This window comes from Hypanus sabinus, chromosome 19 (assembly GCF_030144855.1).
Source record: "Hypanus sabinus isolate sHypSab1 chromosome 19, sHypSab1.hap1, whole genome shotgun sequence".
NCBI classification, from domain to species: domain Eukaryota; kingdom Metazoa; phylum Chordata; class Chondrichthyes; order Myliobatiformes; family Dasyatidae; genus Hypanus; species Hypanus sabinus.
The window spans coordinates 69,860,669-69,878,173 of record NC_082724.1 but is presented as its reverse complement, the minus strand read 5'-3'; the positions used below and the strand labels follow the sequence as shown (position 1 = coordinate 69,878,173).

Genomic DNA, 17,505 nt, shown 5'->3' with positions numbered 1-17,505 from the left:
AAAAATGGATCAGCCATGATGAAATGGCAGAGCAGACTTAATGGGCCACATGGCCTAATTCTACTCCTATATCTTATGGTCTTACAGTAATTTTAACTATATAAGTCTCCATTTTAATTCACATGGTCACTAACCAAGTATAATTTATATACCCTTTAACTAGAGGCAAGTATTTTGTTTATACTACCTGACCTAAAAGATAAGATTATAGATTTGTACTGGATGTTCAATGAATGATAAAAATTGGTAATTGCAGTCTTTTAACCTTCCTGCAAGTTTAATAAGGAATGAACTATACAATTATATTTTCTTAAGTGTATCTTTAAAATTAAGCAAACTAAGCTCTGTAGCCCATCTGCTTTTAACATTTGTCACTGCTGAAATTCTTCAGGCATTTGTAAGTTCTTGGCTCTGATCAGACTAAAATTAACAAAAGCCGCAAGAAATGCTTGGCCTCATAACATGACTGAAGAGTTGCAGTAACTGTGGTTCTTTTGTGTTTAAAATGCTCTTTTTCCATTTAATGTCTATGCTCCAGTATTCACACACTATTTGATCTTGTTACATTTCAAGATATGACTAGTGCAGATATACCCCAATTGCTGTTTTTATAGCAGGATCTAAGTTTATAACTTGCAAAATGAAACTCAAAATTAATTATACATAATTAAATTGTGGGATTATTTATATATGAAACTTTCACTGTTCTGTTTCATCAATGATTTAACATGTTAAAATTCAGTAAGTTTCACACCAGTTCTACAGTATAATAATTAGTTGCTTTGCCAAACTTAATGACTACAACTAACATTTCCAAAAGCTAGCTATCACTCTCAGAATTTTCCAGCAGAGCCTTGCTACCCCAAGGCCCACTGAATCAAATCTTTTCATTCTTGAAACAGACTCTTTGTTTCCTCAGTAACCCTGCCTTTGACTCTTTATTATAAACCACATTCTTATACCCCAGAGATCCAGGCTGTTAAATACTTAGAGTGTAAGCCAGCAGATTCTTAAAAAACATCGCAATTAGGTGTAAAAACTATGCGTGTGTCTAGTGGGAGGGGGAGCTGGTAAGTTTTTCTTTTTCTTTTTACAGTGGCTGTTTTAAACATCAATGTTTAAATGATGAATAGCAAAATACAAATAAGGCAACCATTCATCTACTAATTAAAGCTTTGGCTGGAAGCGGAGGACGGATCAAGTAATTTACTTCTCCAGAGGTTATTTTTTAGCTTACAAAAACTTGCTTTTTTCCTTCAGTAAAAAGGCCATTTCTGAGATTGTCTGATGATTGTTAAAGAAGTTGTGGCAGAACACTGATTGTACCAGTGACCCACAAACCTAGATGCTCTGGAATATTTAGTCTCTCTGCCATCTTATTCTGTGATGAACTTTGTGGTAACACTCAAATTTATACAACCATTTTGAGGAAGGACTGAAGTTACTGAGCCAATACAACCAATGTGGACACAACATTGCTGAAGGAGCACCTAGCTATTCTTTGAAATACAAATCTACTGGTAGCAGTGTCAATAAATCTCCAAATACTTTTCTAATATGCAGGAAGAATACCTTATACCTGAGCACAATATTTTTAATGGAGATTTGTTTTTTACCCCTGTGGGCATGGGCCCAGATCACTCAATCAAATGAACCTTGGTGGTATTTGCATATAATTGTCATCAGTTGAGATGGTGTTGGTGCTGTCATGCCTTGTTTGTAGAATGAGTAGGTGTGAAAATGGAAAGAAAACACTGGCTGATCTGCACCATGTGGTCAAAAGAGATGGATTGGTTGCAGGATAGTTATACTCCAGTGGTGCTCAAAATGTACCAAACTGTATCTCCAGTATCACAAGCAAACCAGATTCATAATCAGGTAATATCATTGGTATATGTTATGAAATTTGTTGTTTTGTGCCAGTAGTATATAAGTAGGCCAAAAAGAGAGAGGAGAAAAAGCAGTGAGGGAGTGTTCATGCATGCATTGCTGATTCAGAAATCTGATGCCTGAGGGAAAGGAGCTGTTCCTAAAATGTTGAGTGTGTGTCTTTAGGCTCTGATACCTGCTTCTTGATGGTAGTAATGCGAAGAGGGAATATTGAGCCAAGGACAGATCTTCAGAGATGTTTTCACTCAGGAACTTGAAACTACTCATCCTTTCCACTGCTGATCTCTCAATGAGGACTGGTGTGTGTTCCTTCGATTTCCCCTTAAAACTCACACTGAGACGTAAGGCGAGATATCGGCTTTTATTGACTGGAAGAAGGAACCAGGAGTGAGTGTCCATCATACTATGTCCTGGAGACTGAGGCCGAGCGTTAGGCCTCAGATCGCCTTTATACAGGGGCCTGTGGGAGGAGCCACAGGAGCAGTCAGCAGGGGGCGTGTCCACAGGGGCCTGTGGGAGGAGCCACAGGAGCAGTCAGCAGGGGGCGTGTCCACAGGGGCCTGTGGGAGGAGCCACAGGAGCAGTCAGCAGGGGGCGTGTCCAGACAGGCACATAGTTCACCACACAATGTTTCATCACTTTTTTAAAAAAAATGAGGCCATTTATCACCTCCAGTCAATGCAGGCTCTATGCAGGAGGATCACAGCTTTCTCTGCAGCCATGTACAGTCTCCTTGCAAATACTATTCCTTTCCCTATCAAACATCATGGTGGAATATGCCTCCACTATTCACACCCAAACTCTGCCCTGATTGGTGATGCACCATCAATAACTCACACTGAGATGTAAGGCGAGATATCGGCTTTTATTGACTGGAAGAAGGAACCAGGAGTGAGTGTCCATCATACTATGTCCTGGAGACTGAGGCCGAGCGTCAGGCCTCAGATCGCCTTTATACAGGGGCCAGTGGGAGGAGCCACAGGAGCAGTCAGCAGGGGGCATGTCCAGACAGGCACATAGTTCACCACACCCCTTAAGTTCACAATCAATTCTTTGGTCTTACTGAAGCTGAATGCAAGGTTGTTTTTGCAACACCACTCAATCAGCTGATCTAGCTCACTCTTAAATGCCTGCTCTTTGTCTCCTCCTGAAATTCTGCTAACAATAACAAACGAGAAAATCTGCAGATTCTGGAAATCCAAGTTCCACTCACAAAATGCTGGAGGAACTCAGCAGGCCAGGCAGAATCTATGGAAAAAAAAACAGACAACGTTTCGGGCCAAGACCCTCCGGCATGACACTTCTACTGTCCTGCCAAAGGTCTCAGCCTGAAATGTCAACTGTACATTTTTCCATAGATGCTGCCTGGCCTGCTAAGTTCCTCCGGCATTTTGCGTGTGTTGTTCTGCTAGCAATAGTTGTGTCATCAGCGAATTTATAGATGGTGTTTGAGCTGTGCCTAGCTACACAGTCGCAGGAGTAAAGAGAGTAGAGCAGTGGGCATACATATACTTGAAGTGAGCCAGTATTGTCAGTGAGAAGGAGATGTTGTTCCTGATCTCCTTTGACTGTGGTCACCCAATGAGGAAGTCAAGGATACAGATAGCGAGAGGTACAGAGGTCCAGGTTTTGGATCTTGTTGATTAGTACTGAGGGTAAGATGATATTGAACATTGAACTATAATCCATAAACAGAAGCCTGATGTATGTATTGCTTTTGTCCAAGTGGTCCAAGGCTGAGTGGAGAGACAGTGAGATTGTATCCACTGTAGACCTAATGTGGCAATAAGTAAATTGCAGCAGATCCAGGTCCTTGCTTAGGCAGGAGTTGATTCTGGCCATAAGCAACCTCTCAAAGGACTTCATCACAGTAGATATGAGGCAGCTGGATGATAGTCATTGAGGCATTAGGGTTAGACTCATCTGGCTCTTGTTGGGCACTGGTATGATTGTTGTCCTTTTGAAGCATGCAGGAACTTCCAACAGCAGCAGTGAGAAATTGAAGATGTCCTTCAAAATTCCCACCAGTTAGTTGGCACAGTGCCCTGTCAGGTACACCATCAAGGCCTGATGCCTTGTGAGAGTTCACCCTCATGAAAGATGTTCTTGAAGTTGGCCTCCAAGACAGAGATCACAGGGACACCAAATGCTGCAGGGATTTGTACATGCTACAGGGATTCAAACTGGTACAGTTTTATCCTCCCTTACAAAGCATGTGTAAAAGGTGTTGAGCTCATCTAGGAGTGAAGTGTCACAGCCATTCATAATGTTAAGGAGTTGGAGCTGGAGCTGTATGAACTCCAGATCACTCAAGAGGTTGAAGGGGTGATAGACAGAATATATAGAAAAGTAGTTACTTCTAAGGTGTAGGGTGCAGTAAACTGGGTGACAGGAAGGGGAAAGGGGTTAAGGAGCCAGTCCAGGGTATCCCTGTGGCCTTCGCTCTCAACAACAGGTATATCACTCAGGAGATACTGTTAGGGTGAGGGGGGGGGGGGGTGTGGTTTGACCTAACTGCGGAAAGTCACAGCAGTCAGGTCTCTGGCACTGAGTCTGCCTCTGTGACACAGAAGGGAAGTGGTAGGTGGGGGTGGGGAAGAAGAGGCACACAGTGGTGATAGGGGATTCATTAGTTAGGGGAATGGACAGCAGGTTCTGTGGGCAAGAAAGAGATTACCGGATGGTACGTTACCTCCCAGGTGCCAGGGCCTGGGGTATCTTGGATCAAATCCTCAGCATTCTTCAGTGGGAGGGTGAACAGCCAGAGGTTATAGTCTATGTAGGTACAAATGACATGGGTAGGTTGAGTGACAAGGTTCTGCATAGGGAGTTCAGGGGGTTAGGTGCTATCAAAGGAAGGATCTCCAGGGCTGTGACCTCAGGATTGCTACCTGTGCCATGTGCTAGTGAGACCAGAACTAGGAAGATTATACAGTTTAATACGTGGCTAAGGAGTTGGTGTAGGAGAGAGGGCATAAGATATTTTGGTTCATTGGGCTCTCTCCCAGGGAAGGTGGGACCTGTACAGAAGAGATAGTGTGCACCTGAACTGGAGGGGGACTAATATCCTATAATGGTTCGACCCACTTCCCAGCGCACTCGAACCGGCTCACAAAGCAGCGCGCGCCGGCATAGAGGCCAGTTCCAAAGAGGGCGCCAAGCCTGCTTCACCAGCAAGGGGGAAAGCCCGCACACGGGACGACACTGTGAATACGCACTCCCTACAGCATTCCCGCCCGGAGAGGGAGGGATCAGGAAGGCTTTAAAGCGAGGCCGCGACATTTGAATAAATCTCTTTTGCAACTGCAGCTCACTGACTCCGTGTCATTATTGCTATGTGTGGCACACCGCTACAGTTTGTTAACTCTGCATAGCAAGGTTTAAATTAGAGATGCAGAGGGATGGAACCAGAGTGCCACAACAGTTAGTGCAGAGGTTGTGGATGCAGATGTTGGTAAGACCCCATACGAAGTTAGGAATTAAAAGGTTGAGCATGGTGCAACTAATGTCTTGAGCTGTGTATATTTCAATGCAAGATGTAGGGTGGCAAGGTACCCTAGTGGTTAGCACAATACTTTATAGCACCAGCGACCCGGGTTCAATTCCCGCCACTGTCTGTAAGGAGTTCGTAGGTTCTCCCCATGACTATGTGGGTTTCCTCTGGGTGCTCCAGTTTTCTCCCACATTCCACAGACAAGTTAGTAGGTTAATTGGTCATTGTAAATTGTCCTATGATTAGGTTTGGATTAAATTGGGGGATACTTTGGTGGCGGTCCCTCAAGGGCCAGAAGGACCTAATCTGTACTATATACCAATAAATAATTTTTAAATAGTATTGTAGGAAAGGCAGATGAGCTCCAGGCATAGGTCAATGCCAGCAATTAAGATGTTGTAGCCACTAGTGAGACATGGTTGCAGGAGGGGCCAGACTGGCAACTCTGTGTTTCAAGGTTTCATTGCTTTAGATGTGACAGAGCAGGAAGGATTAAAGGAGGAGGGGTGGTGTTACTAGTCAGGAAAAATGTCACAGCTGGTGTCTGTCAGGACAGACTGGAGAACTCAACTAGTGAGGTGATATGGGTGGAACTGAGAATTATGAAAGGTTTGATGATGTTAATGGGGCTATATTGCAGACCACCCAACAGTCCGAGGGATTTAGAAGAACAAATTTATAGAGATTGCAGACTATTGCAAGTAACACAAGATTGTTACAGCAGGTGATATTAACTTTCCACATATTGACTAGGGTCCATGACTAGATGAAACTGAGTTTGTCAAATGTGTTCAGAAATGGTTCTTTCATCAGTATGTAGAAGCCCCAATGAGAGAGCTTGCACCACTGGTGCTGATATTAGGGAGTGAGACGGGGCAGGTGACAGAAGTTTGTGAAGGGGAACACTTTGCATCCAGTGATCACAATGCCATGAATTTCAAAGTAAATATGCAAAGAGATAGGTCTGGTCTGCGGGCAGAGATCCTAAATTGGAGAATGTCCAATTTTGATGGTATCAGAAAGAATCTGGCAAGTGTGGATTGGGACAGGCCGTTTTCTAGTAAAGGTGTACTTGGAAAATGGGAGGCCTTCAAAAATGAATTTTTTAGAGCACAAAGCCTGTCAGAATAAAAAAAAGATAACAACTGTTATAAAAAATATTAAAAAGTTGGGGGTGTTATGGATAGTCTAGAACTCAAGCACTTTAAAACTATGCCCCTTCATGTTAACTATTTCAGTCCTGGGAAAAAGCCTCTAGCTATCCACATGATCAATGCCTTCTGTCTCCTCTCTAGGCCATCTCATTGTTAAGCAAGTTAAATGGGCATCCTTTTCTACAGACATGTAATACGTAAACCTGTGTGAGACGTGGTTTTCATCATGTATTAGTTACATTGACCGAAACACACATAGACACAACTGACGCTTCAAGAATCCTACACTAATCCCTTAACAAATGCTTCATGTCTTACATCTGGACTTTCCCTACCTTGTCATGTCGGAATATAAAAGGATGAAGATACATATACTGGGACTAGGAAAAAACTGCTGGGGTTTGGATCTAGAGCCCAACAGCCAAGAAGGAGCATTGGTCATGCTGGGAGGGGGAAGAACAACTGAAGTTATTGCATCTCATGGTCATCACAAAGATGAGCATAACCTAGAGCTTTCCTCAAGGGTACATCTTAATTCTTCAAAGATCTAAGAAATAATTTAAAAATGTGTCAGAATTTCCAGAGGAGACAACAGCAAAAATAAGGATTCCTGGCTCTCCAGTGGACATATTTCAAGCTACATGTTAATCAGCTCAATGGATTAATCAGAATAATATAACCTTCATATCTGAATAGTAACTCTGCTGGGAGATCAGAAATTATGGCTGTGATCATCTGAGTTCAGCAGCTCATTTAAAGAAGGGCAATCTAGGGGGTAGCTGTGTGAAATATACAACACATCACTCTTTTCTCCATTGCAGCCCATTACACACCTCTTTTCCTTTTTAAAAAGAAAATAATACCTTTCCCTAGACACACATTTATTTCAAAACTAGACTAATCCCATGAAGATCTACGAGTAGGGTTTTCCTTCCTGTTGGCAGTTATAAACTTTTGAACTAAAAATCCATTCTGTAAACAGCAAGGAATGTGATTTCATATTTGGCAGAGGAGGGATCAAACCCAAAGAATCATACAATAGAAGAGAACATTTGCTTACTTACACTGGGGTTTGTTCAGGATTATCTGTCTCAAAGGTATTCTTTGGTTAATCTAAAATTACACTTCATCCTAAATACTGCCATTGTGCTGTGTACATGCAAACACAATATCTCCTAAATACTTTTTCACTATGACAATGTCCTTTAAAATCATTGTCACAGAATCATAGGAAAGTACAGCGCAGAAATAGGCCCTTCAGTCAATATAGCCTATGCTGAATCATTTAAACTATCTACTCCCATCAACCTGCTACAGGACCATAGCCCTCCATATTCCTTCAATCCAAGTACCTATCCAAACTTCTCTTCAATGTTGAAATGTAGCTTACAAACACCAGTTGTGCTGGCAATTCGTTCCACTCTTATGATCCTCTGAGCAAAAACGTTCCCATGTTCCCCTTAAACTTTTTACCTTTCACCCTTAGACATAATCTTTAGATGTAGTTCCATCCAACCTAAGTGGAAAAAGCCTGCTTGTATTTACTCTAGCTGCAGTAGCATGCAAAAGTTTGGGCACCCCTGGTCAAAATTTCTGTTACTGTGAATAGCTAAGCGAGTAAAAGATGACCTGATTTCCAAAAGGCATAAAGTTAAAGATGACACTTTTCTTTAATATTTTAAGTAAAATTACAATTTTACTTCCATCCTTTACAGTTTCAAAATAACAAAAAAGGAAAAGGACCCGAAGCAAAAGTTTGGGAACCCTGCATGGTCAGTACTTAGTAACACCCCCTTTGGCAAGCATCACAGCATGTAAACACTTTCTGTAGCCAGCTAAGAGTCTTTCTGTTCTTGTTTGGGGTATTTTTGCCCATTCTTCCTTGCAAAAGGCTTCTAGTTCTGTGAGATTCTTGGGCTGTTTTGCATGCACTGCTCTTTTGAGGTCTATCCACAGATTTTCGATGATGTTTAGGTCAGGGACAATGAAGGCCATGGCAAAACCTTCAGCTTGCGCCTCGAGATAGTCCTTTGTGGATTTTTAAAGGTGTATTTAAGATCATTATCCTGTTGTAGAAACCATCCTCTTTTCATCTTCAGCTTTTTTATAGATGGTGTGATGTTTGCTTCCAGAATTTGCTGGTATTTAATTGAATTCATTCTTCCCTCTACCAGTGAAATGTTCCCTGTGCCACTGGCTGCAACACAAGACCAAAGCACGATCGATCCACCCCCGTGTTTAACAGTTGGAGAGGTTCTTTTCATGAAATTCTTCATCTTTTTTTTCCAAACATACCATTGCACATTGTGGCCAAAAAGTTCTATTTTAACTTCATCAGTCCACAGGACTTCTTTCCAAAATGCATCAGGCTTGTTTAGATGTTCCTTTGCAAACTTCTGACGCTGAATTTTGTGGTGAGGACACAGGAAAGGTTTTTTTTCTGATGACCTTCCATGAAGGTCATATTTGTGCAGGTGTCGCTGCACAGTAGAACAGTGCACCATCACTCCAGAGTCTGCTAAATCTTCCTGAAGGTCTTTTGCAGTCAAACAGGGGTTTTGATTTGCCTCTCAAGCAATCCTACGAGCAGTTCTCTCGGAAAGTTTTCTTGGTCTTCCCTGAGACCTCAACTTGACCTCCACTGTTCCTGTTAACTGCCATTTATTAATTACATTACGAACTGAGGAAACGCTTTGCTATCTTCTTATAGGCTTCTCCTGCTTTGTGGGCATCATTTATTTTAATTTTCAGAGTGCTAAGCAGCTGCTTAGAGGAGCCCATGGCTGCAGATTGTTGGGACAAGGTGTGTGGAGCCAGGAGTTTATAAAGATTTGAAATTTGCATCATGGGCCTTTCCTAACAATGACTGTGAACAAGCCATTGCCCTAACAAGCTAATTAAGGTCTGAGACCTTGCTAAAAGTTATCTGAGAGCTCAAATCTCTTGGGGTGCCCAAACTTTTCCATGCCACTGTATATCCTCATAATTTTGTACATATCAAATCTCCCCTCAATCTTCAATATTCCAAGGAATAAAATCCTAATTTATTTAATCTTTCCTTATAACTCAGCTCCTCTAGACAACATCCTTGTAAATTTTCACTGAACCCTTTCAACCTTATTTATATTGTTCCTGAAGGTCGGTGACCAAAGCTGCACATAATACTCCAAATTACACCTTACCAATGTCTTACACAACTCCAACATAACATCCCATCTCTTGTACTCAATATTTTGAATTATGAAAGCATTGTGCCAAAAAGCTTTCCTTATGACCCTGTCTATCTGTTGTGACACTTTCAATGAATTATGGACCTGTATTCCCAGATCCCTTTGTTCTATAACACTCCTCAGTGCCCTACCGTTCACTGTGTAAGACTGATCCTGGTTTGTCTTAGCTAAGTGCAGCATGTTGCACTTGTCTGCTACATTTCATCTGTCATTGTTTAGCCCATTTTTCCAGGTGGTCCTGATCCTGCTGCAAGCCATGATAGCTTTCCTCACTGTCCACTACACCTCCAGTCTTGGTGTCATCCACAAATTTGCTGATTCAGCTACCAACATGATCACCCAGATCAATGATATACATGAGAAACAACAGCAGACTCAGCACGAATCACTGTGGCACTCCACTAGTCACAGGCTTCCAGTCGGAAAGGTAACCATCAATCACCACTCTGTGGCTTCTCCCACACAGCAATGTTTAATCAGATTTATTGGGTTATCTTGAATACCAAGTAGCTAAATTTTCTTGCCCAACCTGGTGTGTGGGACCTTGTCAAATGCCTTACTAAAGTCCACGTGGCACGACCTGTCACACAGAGCCACATTGGCTATACGTGTTGTTGAGGGGGATGGCACAGGGGCTCTTAGTAATGGCTGTTTAACCTGTTTCCCCTTCCTGACTGTCAACTGAGCTTTTCATAACCAGCACCTTGGGTGTAAGTATCTCTCTATATGTCCTATCTATCACATCCTCAGCTTACTGAATGATCCAGTGTTCATCCAGTTCCAGCTCCAACTCCTTAACACAGATTGTTAGAAGCTGCGGCTGGATGCACCTCAGAGATGTAGTTATTAGGGACACTGCCTTCCTCCATCCCCCAAAAGGAGCATTCCACTATACTGCCCATTGTAAGCTATGAAAAATACTGGTCAGATGATAGATGGGGATAAAAATTCCCTCTCAATCTAACCAACTGCTGCAGACATTACAAACTCTGTTTTTGAGATAAGAAGATGTTTTTATTTCTATATTTAATTCCCACGCAATCGTATGGCATGGAAGCGAGATTTCAAACAATGGTGGGAGGGAATGGTGTTCTGGCCACTCGTATGTAAGTATTTTTTCCACAATTAGATATATTTGAATTTATGAATAAACGTGCTCAATATTAATTCTTTCTTAATGTTTAAAAATCATGAAGTTCTATGAAGGCAGACAAATCAGAATCAGAGAGTGATGCCATTTCACATCTTACACAATGAGTTTTAACTTTTTAAAAACCTCCAAAAACAAAGGTTTGCAGTACTTGGGAAAATGGAATATTTTTTATAGATGATCCTATAAATGTTAACTATACTAAATATATATTCTCATTAATTTGCTTTAAGAATGTTATATAAAGATTTGAAAGAGATGGTATGAACTGGAGACCAATCCCAATTGTTGTTGAGATGTTCTATAGAAACACAGAAAACTTACAGCACAATACAGGTCCTTCGGCCCACAAAGTTGTGCCGATCATGTCCCTACCTTAGAAGTCACTAGACTTCCACATAGCCCTCTATTTTTCTAAGCTCCATGTACCTATCTAAAAGTCTCTTAAAAGACCCTATCATATCCATCTCTACCATCATTGCCGGCTGCCCATTCCAAGCACTCACCACTCTTTAAGAGTGAAAAACTTACCCATGGCATCTCCTCTGTACCTACTCGCCAGCACCTTAAACCTGTGTCCGCTCGTGGCAAACATTTCAGCCCTGGGAAAAAGCTTCTGACTATCCACACGATCAATGCCTCTCATCATCTTATACACCTCTATCAGGTCACCTCTCATCTTCTGTCACTCCAAGGAGAAAAGGCCAAGTTCACTCAACTTATTCTCATAAGGCATGCTCACCAATTGATGTCCCACTGTAACCTCTGACAGCCACCCACACTACCCACAACACCTCCAACTTTTGTCTCATCAGCAAACTTACTAACCCATCCCTCCACTTCCTCATCCAGGTCATTCATAAAAATCACTAAGAGTAAGGGTCCCTGAGGGAGGTAGGATGATAGGATGCAAAACTGGGCTTAGAAGTGGCAGATGGAGTTCAATCCAGTTAAGTGTGAAGTGGTTCATTTTGATAGGTCAAATATGATGGCAGAATATAGAATTAATGGTAAGACTCTTGGCAGTGTGGAGGATAAGGGAGATCTTGGGGTCTGAGTCCATAGGATGCTCAAAGCAGTCATCAACCTCAAAAAATTCAACCAGGCTAGTAAGGCTCGACCTGCCTTTGACTATGCTGACTATTCCTAATCATATTGTACTTCTCCAAATGTTTATAAAAGTTTATAAATCTGTCACGGTCCGGTCCGTTGACTCCTCATTTCAGTGAATTTCCTTTCCCCCGTGATCCACTGGGCTCCTTGATTAGGGTACCTGATCCTCATTCGAACCGGTAGCATGAAAACTCTGGCTTACGTCTACTTGCTGCTGGTTCGTCACCTTAGCAGTGCAGCTATGCTTGTTCCAGGCTGCCGAGAATGAGCTGAGTTGAGAGCCTGCCATTAGCAGTTCCTGGGTCGAGTCGAGAGCCTGCCGACTGCAGTTTCTGGGTCGAGTTGAGAGCCTGCCATCCATCTGGGTTTTGCTGGCCGTTTGCCGCTTTGTGTCGAGATACGAATGGACTGTCGTCGTTTGTTTTTGTCGTCTCATGTCTGGTTGAGTATTGCTGGCTATTTGCTGCTGCTCTGAGCCATGATACGAATTGTCTGTCATTTTTTTTTGTTGTAGTTACATGTCAACGTTGCTTGGATTAACCATAAGCGTCATTTAGGTGCGCCTGGATGAGGCGTGAGAATGGCGTCAGATAACAAACAAGTGTAGGTTTTTTATATTGAATTCCAGAGGTTTCTGAAAATTTCTGCAGCTAAGTGATGTGATGGACTGTGAGTTACCAGCGAGAGAGTGAGTTGAGTTGAGTTCGTTTAAAAGTTCACTACAGCAGTGGGCGTTCCCAATATTTCTCCGTGTCAAGAAGCTAGTGATAATTTGCGGCACACAGTGCATATTGGATACGTGACTGTCACTTTGTATGATCCATACTCAGATTTCTGAAGTATTCTGTGGCAGCCACTTTTTGATAATCCATATGTGAATTCGAGTGTGTTATGTGGTGAACACTTGTGTTAAGCAATATTCCGTTTCCGTCATTTTGTGATATCCCCTATGTGGATTTTGGAACATAGGTGTTACTTTGTTATTCCTGCGTGGACTCTAGTATTTAAGTGATGACCACTCGACTTCTGGAATCTTCAGTGACTGTCACCTTGTTATCCCTGCGTCGATCCAGTGTGTTACGTGACGATCACTTGTCCTCTGGAATCTTCCGTGATCGTCACCTTGTGTCATCTTAATGTGGATTTATGAACCCTTCCTCAGAGACACCCTTACCTGTTCCCGTGGATTCCAGAACCTTCTGGATTGCCATCCTGGGACTCTATTTGAGTAAGACTTGGGAAGAACTGTTTCCAGACCTCCACAGCTTGTCAGCTAAGATGCATTGCACTGTTAATTTTTGATTAGGGGAGCAATTGTTGTAATTATCTATATTTTGGGTAGGTATTGAAAATATATCTGTTTAACATTAAAATCTGTGTCTGTGGTCTATGGCTGCTGGCACGTAACATTGTCGTCTTGTGTCTGGCTGAGTATTGCTGGGCATTTGCCACTGCTCTGAGCCGTGATAGGAATTGTCTGTCGTTGTTTGGTTTAGTCGCTCGGTGTCCAAGTCAAGTCCAAGACCAGGCTCGGTGTTCAAGTCCAGGCTCCCAGTCCAAGTCAACATTGAAGTCCACGTAAGAATCCTAAACTGCTCTCCGTGCCTGTGTCCTGCACTTGGGTCCACATCCAGTCACTCATTGTAACAAAATACTGCCTATCAGGATTACTTATCAGATAACTTACCAACCACTGAAGTAAGACTCACTGGTCTATAATTTCCTGGCTTATCTCTACTCCCTTTCTTGAATAAAGGAACAATATCCGCAACCCTCCAATCCTCTGGTTGATTCAAAGATCATCACCAGAGGCTCAGCAATCTCCTTCCTCGCATCCCACAGTAGCCTGGGGTACATCTCATCCAGTCCCAGTGACTTATCCAAGTTGATGCTTTCCAAAAGCTCCAGCACATCCTCTTTCTTAGTATCTACATGCTCAAGCTTTTCAGTCTGCTGCACATTAGCACTACAATTGCCAAGATTCCTTTCTAAAGAGAATATTGAAGTAAAGTATTCATTAAGTACCTCTGCTATTTCCTCCGGTTCCATACACACTTCCCCGCCATCATACTTAATAGGTCCTATTCTTTCACTTCTTATCCTCTTGCTATTCACATACTTGTAGAATGTCTTGGGGTTTTCCTTAATCCTGTCTGACAAGGCCTTCTCATGGCCCCTTCTGGCTCTTTTAATTTCCTTCTTAAGCTCCTTCCTGTTACCCTTATAATCTTCTAGATCTCTAACATTACCTAGTTTCCAGAATCTTTTGAAAGCTTTCCTTTTCTTCTTGACTAGAATTATTACAGCCTTTGTACACCACAGTTCCTGTACCCTACCATAACTTTCCTGTCTCATTGAAATGTACCTATGCAGAACTCCACACAAATACCCCCTGCACATTCCCAACCCTCAACAATTATAGTTTAAACTCTCCCCAGCAACATTAGCAAACCCCCACCCCACTAGGATATTGGGATTCAAGGTGCAACCAATCCTTTTTGTACAGGTCACACCTGCCCCAAGAGAGGTCCCAATGATCCAGTAATCTGAATCCCTGACCCCTGCTCCAATCCCTCAGCCTTGCATTTATCTTCCATGTCATCCTATTCCTATATTCACTGTCGCATGGCAAAGGCAATAATCCCGAGATGCTTATCTTTGCAGTCCTGCTTCTCAACTTCTTTACTCAGGGTGCAGGGATTCAGATTTCTGGATCATTGGGACCTTTTTTGGGGTGGGTGTGACCTGTACAAAAAGGACGGGTTGCACTTGAATCCCAGGGGGACCAATATCCTGGCGGGCAGGTTTGACAGAGCTGTTGGGGAGGGTTTAAACTAGTTTGGCAGGGGGGTGGGAATCAGAATGTGAGTGCAGGGATTAAGGACAAGGGCATGATGCTAAGAGTTCTGAGTTGATGAGGAAGGACAGGCAGGGGACAGAACATAATTGTAGCCAGTTAAAGGGGTTGAAATGTGTCTATTTCAATGCTAAGAGTATTAGGAACAAGGAGGATGAGCTTAGAGCATGGATTAGTACGTGGAACTACAATGTCTGGCCGTTACTGAAACTTGGTTGGAGGAAGGGCAGGATTGGATGATGCAGGTCCTGGGGTTCAAGTGTTTTAAAAGGAATAGTATGGGGGGGTAGAAAAGGGGGGGGTGGCATTGCTGGTCAGGGATAGTATCACGGCTATAGAAAGGGAGGACGCTGCAGAAGGAGTGTCCACGGAGTCAGTCTGGGTGGAAGTCAGAAATAGGAAGGGATTAATCACTGTGCTGGGAGTAGTCTATAGGCCCCCAAATAGCCCTCGGGACACCGAGGAGCAGATAAGCAGGCAGATTTTAGAAAGGTGCAGGAAATACAGGGTAGTAGTTATGGGTGATTTCAACTTCCCTCATATTGACTGGCACCTCCTGAGTGCAAGGAGCTGAATTTGTCAGGTGTGTTCAAGAAGGATTCCTGACACAGTATGTGGACTGGCTGACGAGAGGAGAGGCTATACTGGATCTAGTTCTGGGTAATGAATCTGGTCAGGAGACAGACCTTGTGGTGGGGGAGCATTTTGGTGAGAGTGACCACAACTCCCTTAGCTTCAGCATAGCTATGGAAAGGGATCAAATCAGACGAAATGGTAAAGTGCTTAACTGGGGAAGGGATGAGGCAGGAACTCGTGAGAGTAAATTGGAAACAGATGTTCAAAGGGGAAAGAACAGAAGTAATGTGGGAGAAGTTTAGGGACCACTTGAGCTGGGTTCAGGATAGGTTTGTCCCACTGAGGCAAGGCAAAAATGGTAGGAAAAGGGAACCATGGCGACAAAACATGTGAGGCAACTCGTCAAGAGGAAAAAGGAAGCATATGTTAGATATAAGAAGCAGGAAGTAGGAGAGGCATATGAGAAATATAGGGTAGCCAGTAAGGAGCTAAAGAAAGGACTTAGGAGAGCTCAAAGGGAGCGTGAGAAGGCCTTGGCACGTAGGATTAAGGAGAACCCCAAGGCGTTCTATGTGTATGTGAAGAATAGGAGGATGACAAGAACAAAGGTGGGACCGGTAAAGGATAAAGAAGGCAACATGTGCCTGGAAGCGGAGGAGGTTGGGGAGGTCCTAAATGAATACTTTGCTTCAGAATTCACAAGTGAAGAGGATCTTAATCAGGATGAGGTCGAAGTAGAGCAGGCCTGTGTGCTGGACAATGTGGAGATTAAGGAAGAAGAAGTGTTGGATCTTCTTAAAAATATTAAGATTGATAAATCCCCAGGGCCAGATATGATGCACACCAGGTTGTTGTGGGAATTGAGGGAAGAGATCGCAGGAGCATTAGCTTTGATCTTTGAATCCTCTTTGGCTGCAGGGGAGGTGCCGGAGGACTGGAGAATGGCAAATGTAGTTCCCTTGTTTAAAAAAAGGTAATAAGGAGAAACCTGGGAACTATAGACCGGTGAGTCTTACGTCGGTGGTATGCAAACTACTGGAAAGGGTTCTTAAGGATAGGATCTACGAGCATTTGGAGAAGTACAGTCTACTCATGGATAGTCAACATGGCTTTGTGAAGGGAAGATCGTGTCTCACGAGCCTGATTGAGCTTTCTGAAGAGGTAACAAAAGAATTTGATGAGGGTAGGGCAGTGGATGTGGTCTACATGGACTTCAGCAAAGCATTTGACAAGGTCCCTCAAGACAGACTCATCCAGAAAGTCATGAGGCATGGGATAAGTGGAACCTTGGTTGTTTGGATAAAAAATTGGCTTAAAGGAAGAAAGGAGAGGGTAGTTGTGGAAGGAAAGTATCCTGTCTGGAGGTCGGTGACTAGTGGAGTGCCACAGGGATCTGTCCTGGAACCCCTGCTATTTGTGATTTTTATAAATGACCTGGATGTAGAGGCGGAAGGATGGGTGAGTAAGTTTGCGGATGACACGAAGATTGGGGGAGTTGTGGATGGAGCTGCAGGTTGTTGAAGGTTACAGGAGGATATAGACAGGCTGCAGAGTTGGGCAGAAAAATGGCAGATGGAGTTCAATCTGGATAAGTGTGAGGTGATGCATTTTGGAAGGACAAATCAGAAGACTGAGTACAGGATTAATGGTCAGTTACTTAAGAGTGTGGATGAACAAAGGGACATTGGGATTCAAATCCATACATCCCTCAAGGTCCTTCGCAGGTTGATAGAGTAGTTAAGAAGGCCTATGGGATGCTAGGCTTCATTAACGGGGGAATTGAGTTCAAGAGTAGAGAGGTCATGTTGCAACTCTACAAATCTCTGGTGAGACCGCACTTAGAGTATTGTGTTCAATTCTGGTCACCTCATTATAGGAAGAATGTGGAAGCTATGGAGAGGGTGCAGAGGAGATTTACCAGGATGTTTCCTGGTTTGGAGAATAAGTCATATGAGGCAAGGTTAGCAGAGCTGGGACTTTTCTCTTTGGAGCATAGAAGAATGAGAGGGGACTTGATAGAGGTCTACAAGATTATGAGAGGC

General features: G+C 43.0%; 2 protein-coding genes across 6 annotated transcripts in view; one reads left to right on the top strand and one right to left on the bottom strand.

Moving 5' to 3' along the window:
• The window catches only part of cenpp (centromere protein P), a 401,228-nt gene that overhangs the window by 45,972 nt on the left and 337,751 nt on the right, over positions 1 to 17,505 (bottom strand). The window lies entirely within an intron of this gene.
• Positions 1,003 to 17,505, top strand: part of ecm2 (extracellular matrix protein 2, female organ and adipocyte specific) — a 43,174-nt gene continuing 26,671 nt past the window's right edge. For both annotated transcript variants that reach the window (XM_059944621.1, XM_059944619.1), the window contains exon 1: positions 1,003 to 1,070. The gene's annotated coding sequence lies outside the window, so the exon portion shown is untranslated. The remainder of the gene's footprint in view (positions 1,071 to 17,505) is intronic.